This window comes from Danio rerio, chromosome 9, assembly GCF_049306965.1.
Source record: "Danio rerio strain Tuebingen ecotype United States chromosome 9, GRCz12tu, whole genome shotgun sequence".
NCBI lineage: Eukaryota > Metazoa > Chordata > Actinopteri > Cypriniformes > Danionidae > Danio > Danio rerio.
In genome coordinates this window covers 35,440,721-35,447,474 of record NC_133184.1, presented here as the reverse complement: position 1 = coordinate 35,447,474, position 6,754 = coordinate 35,440,721, and positions in this window count along the sequence as shown.

The window sequence follows — 6,754 nt, the reverse complement described above, 5'->3', positions numbered from 1 at the left end:
TTTGATGTTTCCCTATTCAGACAGAATGCCCGAGAAGAGTTTCAAAGATGACCACTGAGTGAAATGATCCTATTTACGTGTGCACATTATGTGTCTAGATTTGAAATAATGAACTCGAGCGCACAAAAAACGCAATATTTGAATGGACCCTAAGACTTCAGTGCATCATCAGGAGCCACAAGTATTAATTTAGGTGTGTCTTTTTATGGTTTCTCTAACGGCAACTGTTTACTTGCGTTACGTAAACCAGAGATCCCGTTTCAAAATTTATTAATTTATTCACTTTCCTTCAGCTTAGTCCTTTTATTCATCTGAGGTTGCCACAGCAGAATGAACTGCCAACTTATCCAGCATATGTTTTGCAAAGCGGATGCCCTTCCAGCTGTAACTCAGTACTGGGAAACATCCATACACACTCATTCAAACACATACACTACAGACAACTGGAGGAAAACTGGAATAAACCCACACAAACACGAGAGAACATGCAAACTCCACACAGAAATGCCAAATGACCCAGCCTGGCCTCGAACCAGCGACCTTCTTTCTGTGAGGCAACAGTGCTAAACACTGAGCCACCATGTGTCGCCTCCAAATCTGAATTACTAAAAGTAAAAAAAAAAAAATTTCTTAAACGGCCTTTAACTAAATTAGCAAATTTAATTTCTTGGATGAACAATGCTTTATAAACTATTACCCTAACATTACCATCACAGTTGTTTTCACGTCTGTCTGAAGCATCACTCAGAAACAATGAAATCCTAAAATAAATCTTAATTTTGTTATTAACAACAATAATATTAAACAATTTTTTGTTAACTTTGCTAAAATGTAGCAATGTATGAAGAAGCACTAACATGCAGAAGAAAAATGTATATGGTAGCATTTATTTATTTTCTTCCTACAACTTACTAATATGTCAGCATGTTTTATTAAATAAATAATTTGCTTTATTGAATTGTTTAAAATAGTATGAATTACTTAAACATGGCTACTATCATTTAAAACAAATTAATTAATTAAATCAAGATAACAAATTCTATACTTGTAATTTTGAAATTAATAGTATTAGCATTTGTTTTCAAACTGTGGCTTTTGGTTTTTAATTGTGGCTATAATGTAATGTATTTTTTCTGCTTGTACAATGGGCACTTGTGCAGGCCTCCATACTGCTCAACTCAAACAGAAATCACTTTCAAATCAACTGGCAAGGCGCATTCGCTTGGCAAACCCTAACATGAGCAAAATCTGTGTGTGGAATGTTTTCGCTCAGAGTGCTTGGATTCCTATCCTATCCAATTATATCCAGTGACCAAATTTCAACCACAAAATTTCAGGTGATGTGACCACGTAATGTTTGTGGCAAAAAGTCTTGAGAGTCTAATTTGAAGGGTCAAATCCACCTAAAGCAAGCTGAGGTAAGTATGTTGCATACATTTGTAAAAACCCACGGACACCAATTAAAATGTTTAAAGATGCTTTTCAGAACTTTAACCAATGGTGTGTTCATCGTTTTAATATATCCTGCCTCTCGTTTAACTGATGTTTATTTAGTCTCTCGTTGAGTCTCCTTAAGGTTCTGCACAGGAAAATGTAATAAAAGTCTCTAGTGCAAAAGATCTCCAATGAATTTTTAAATGGTCCATTGGTGGTTGCTGAACATTCTAATTATAGTATTAAAGTCTATTGGTCTAGTTATTAATTCTTTAGCAAATAATTTCTAAGCCAAAGGGGCTTACTACTACAGACACAGATCCGAGGTCTTGAGTGTGAAAAAAAATATTTAACCACTAAACAGCTACCAAGCTGTGGTGGATAGATCAGCACAAAGACCAAATAATTAAAAAAGAACGATCTGTTCTCCTAAAGCTGAAAGGTGTATGCTTTTCCTCCCCAATTGCTAAAACAGCCATTTACAAGAATAAATAGAGAACTTCGTTCACCATTTGGAGGTTGATTTTCCCAAAATGTGTCTAAACAAAGTTGTGTTTTCTCCTGATAATAATATATTGCTGTTTATTTAGGCAGCCAGACACAGCAATGTTTCAGCCAATGACATGTCTTTGGGGCGTAGCTACCCTTTTAACTGACCAATGGCAGACAGGTGGAGTGTTCACTGTTTAAAAACAGTCATGCATTTGGCGTGTGTTACTAGAGATCAACACATACTATTGTTGTTGCGGTCTTACTTTACCAGAATTGCCATTTATTTATTGATATGACATTGTTGATTTAGAAATTAGAGGGTTAGTTCACACCAACAAGTATGAAAACATACTCCGTTTTCTCATCCTTAAGTGGTTCCAAACCTTTATAAGATCTTTATAGGGCTGATATGCTTGCAAGGTCAAAAAAAAATATCCCAACGACTCCCATATGATTTTTTCAGCGATTCATTTGTTCCCAAACCCCTCTGCGTGAGGCTAATCTGCACTGATTGGTTCAATCACTCAGTTTGTTGTGAATGGTCAACTGTGTTCAGCACGAGATGGAGAGAGACGCCCAGCACAGATAGAGCACAGAGTATATATGTGCAAGATCAATGCATGAATGCATTAAAGCAATGCAGTTAAACACCAGCATATACTCTTTTCTTAACCACAACCCAAAGTAATGCCAATGACACACAATCAGTATTAATTCACACAGTGGCAAAAGTTGAACTATTTTAAAATTTGACAGCACCACTTAAACCCTTTGATCACCACAGCCGTATCTCTATGTGTCAGTGATCACCATTTTCACGTCATGATCAATTCCATGATCTCTCGTACTCTTCAAGTGTCTGAAGGGAAAGGCGTGTTCACGTTTTACCGGACACAGCAGTTCATATTTGGCATTGTTTTGTGCTGACATTAATACCAAAAAGCAAAAGATCAGGACGAACGCAAAATCCATATTTTTAAACAAGGTGCCCTTTCAGATTTAACCCTCAGCTGGATGTTTTCATTCACTTAGTGCTTTGTTACACACTGCATGGAAGGTCATTTTCAAAAACCCATAATAGGGTCTCTTTAATGCCGGACAACAGTTAACAACATTTGTCAGAGTATCTTCTTTTATGTACAACAGAAAAAAGAAACAGGTTTGTTACAAGTGAATCATGAGTAAATGATGACAGAATGTTCTGTCTTGGGTGAATTATCCCTTTAAATCATCTTCAAGAGGCCTTTTTGGGATGACAGTGAACAAGAGAACCTCATAAAATGGCAATTATATTTTCATAATAGTTTATGTGCTTACATGACAATGATTTACTAAATACAGCATGTTTTTTCCATTACACATGACATTTTAAAAATGTTCTCCATTTACACGTATCCTTGAAAAATGGTTCAAAATGCTGTATTATGCATCCCAGGCCAGTAGTTGGAAATGTCAGAAACAGTACACAAGTACAGTACCGTAGTCCACAACTAGTGTTTCAACACTATATGGAATTAAACAAACATCACAAAACATATCCAGACTGTGAATCTAAAATGAAGTGATATCAACCAATGGGCAAAACTACTTTTTTAATAGCATCTGATACGTAGTTTATTTTAATTTATTTAATACAACACAGCACTTCCAGCAATTGCTTAAGAAACATAATTAAACAAAAGACTGCTCTAATTTTTAAAATGGGTTTTCATTTAGCTGGAGGAACATAGTGGACAGTCATTTTGCTTGTCCTTTTTCCAGCTAGAGAATTAAGAGTGCCTACAGGAATTGGCACGGCGATAGTAAACAGGCAAAATTAAGTCTTTTTGGGAGGCCAGTCGCAGCCCCAGGTACACATGGGGAAACAGTTACATTCTCCTCTGTTTTGCCTTTAGATGGCCTTCTTTTCTCTTGCACTGACTCCTGAGCGCTTGAATTTTATCTGTATTTCTACCTGTTATTTCCTTGCAAAGTACTTATTTTAGTATGTATGTGTTTTTTGTCTGCGAGACCTGGTGCAGTGATCAATGTTAGGTTGTCTTTGGCAAGTATTGTTTTAAATAGCTAGAGGAAATAACGTTGTTGTTTTTTTCCAACACTGGCTGTAAATTAAGACTATGGACTATTTTCATCCAGGTCAGTGTTCCCAGAGGAGCTCGTTTCTGGAAGACAGTGCTACAGCGTGCATTGTTTTACTATAAATCACCCAAAATTATGAGACCCTTTAGTCATGTAGTTTAAAATGAGACTTCATGATCAAATCCTTGTAAACTTTGGCTCGTTCTTCTGCTTTGTAACCCTCAATCTGACTGTTGTGGGTAAAAATAAAAGCCAATTGACATGGAGACAGATATGAATCAGTGGATGAAATACAAGGATAAATTGTCATGCAAGAAGACATCAAAGCAAACACAATGTATGTTGTCAATGCTCACCCCATTTGTCCTTCTAGAAACTTTCAGTTAGAAAAGCTTTGCAAATGAAAGACTATGAAATGGACATAACTGAGAAGACAAATGCAGACTGTAAATCACTTACTTGTGCCACATCAAATTGCAAAACGGAAGTTGAAAGAATAGCTGAGTGTTGAAAGACTGCAGATGCTCCTGGATACAATAAAAACATGATGGATAGGCATGAGAGGGGCTCATTTCCAGGATGGGAAGCTTTTGGAGGAAATCTCTGCTAAGGCTATTTTGCTCGTGCTGACATACCAGGTCAGCGGCAGTCTTCATTTGTCTCGCAGTCAGAGAAAGGATTCACAGAAATGATTTATTTTTACTCTGTGCATGCCTATATGTGTATGCTTCGCTAAAATACCCAGCTATTGGCAGTGTAACCCAACACTGTTGTCACGATCGGCCCTATTTGAATTAGCATTGCGTTAATCTACTTCAATTCAGATTTGCAGTGTGTGAACAGGAGTTGCTGGTTGTTAATTATGGTGCTGTCAAGGGGTCGAGAGATAGAAGGTGAGAACATTTGTGGGGTTGCACCAAGTCTTGCAGCTAATTTACTGTATGTTGAGTAAACCTTGGCCTGGCTGAACTTTTAACACAGGATTTGTTTTCTTAGAGATTTCCAGCTTACTATGATGGTTTGTGTGTGCGGTCTGATCATGTTTGGTGCTGCACTTCATTTGTAAAAATGCACACTTGAATATATATATATGTATATACACCGGCCAATTTATTAGGTACACCTTACTAGTACCGGGTTGGACCCCCTTTTCCCTTCAGAAAAGCCTTAATCCTTCATGGCATAGTTTCAACAAGGTACTGGAAGTATTCCTCAGATTTTGGTCTATATTGATATGATAGCATCATGCAGTTGCTGCAGATTTGTCGGCTGCACATCCATGATACAAATCTTCTGTTCCATCACATCCCAAAGGTGCTCTATTGGACTCATATCTGGTGACTGTGGAGGCCATTTGAGTACAGAGAACTCATTGTCATGTTCTAGAAACCAGCCTAAGATTTGTGCTTTATGACATATATCCTGCTGCAAGTAACCATTAGAAGGTTGGTGTTGTGCATTCAGAGATGCTCTTCTGCATAGCTCGGTTGTAACAAATGGTTATTTAAGTTACTGTCGCCTCTTTATCAGCTTGAACTAGTCTAGCCATTCTCCTCTGACCTCAGGCACCAACAAGGCATTTGCGCCCACATAACTGTCGCTCACTGGATATTTTCTCTTTTTTCGGATCATGCCCTGTAAACCCTAGAGATGGTTGTGCATGACAATCCCAGTAGATCAGCAGTTTCTGAAATACTCAGACCAGCCCATCTGGCACCAAAAACCATGCTGCAATCAAAGTAACTTAAATCACCATTTTTTTCCATTTGGATGCTTGGTTTAAACTGCCGCAGATCGACTTGAGCATGTCTACATGCCTAAATCTATTGAGTTGCTGCCACGTAATTGGCTAATTAGAAATCTTTGTTAATGAGCAGTTGGACAGGTGTACCCAATAAACTGGCCAGCGAGTAAATGAGTGTATAATATATATAAAAATCAAACTTGTGTCATTAATAACTCACCCTCATGTTGTTCCAATCTCTTAACACTTTGGATCATCTTTGGAACACAAGTTAATATATTTTAGATTAAAAACGATAGCTCCCTCATCCTCTATAGACAGCAAAGGTGCTGATTGCTGAAATGGTCAAAGTCCAGAAAAGGAACCAAGAACATTGTCTAAGAATTCCAATTTTGGTGCCTTTTCTGGAACTGTCACTGTCTATAGAGGATGAGGGACCCTTTAGAGTTCATCTTAATTTGTGTTTGGAAAATGAACAAAGGTCTCAGGGGATTGGTACAACACAAGGTTGTATAATTAATAACAGAATCTTCATTTTTGGGTGAACAACCCCTTTAAAGGCACTTAATTGAACAACTGATGCCAATAAAACTTGTATGTTAGTCATTATTTGCTGTTGTTTATTGAATATTCTGCATTTATTTCATGTGTTCATGAAAAGTATTTTTTTAATCAAAGTTCTCAGTATTATGGAAACAGCTGGATAAAAATCTGACAATGGGATATTTTAAAGGCACAAACCCTTAATTCGCTTTCGGATAAAGTCCATATCTTGAATTTTTTCCCCTTCTAGTGCCAATAGTTGCAGTAATTTAATTTCAACTGCCTTCTCAACGGTGATGTTTAAAGGACATTTTCTGGCCACAGAAGGACAAACTTTGGGAAAAACATTGGATTCTCTCCATCTCAGAGATGTGAAATAGTAATTATGCGCTCATTGGGAACTCATAATTGCACATCTGTTTTTTATTTTATATCCCAAGAATGCAGTTATGTGCTTTGCAT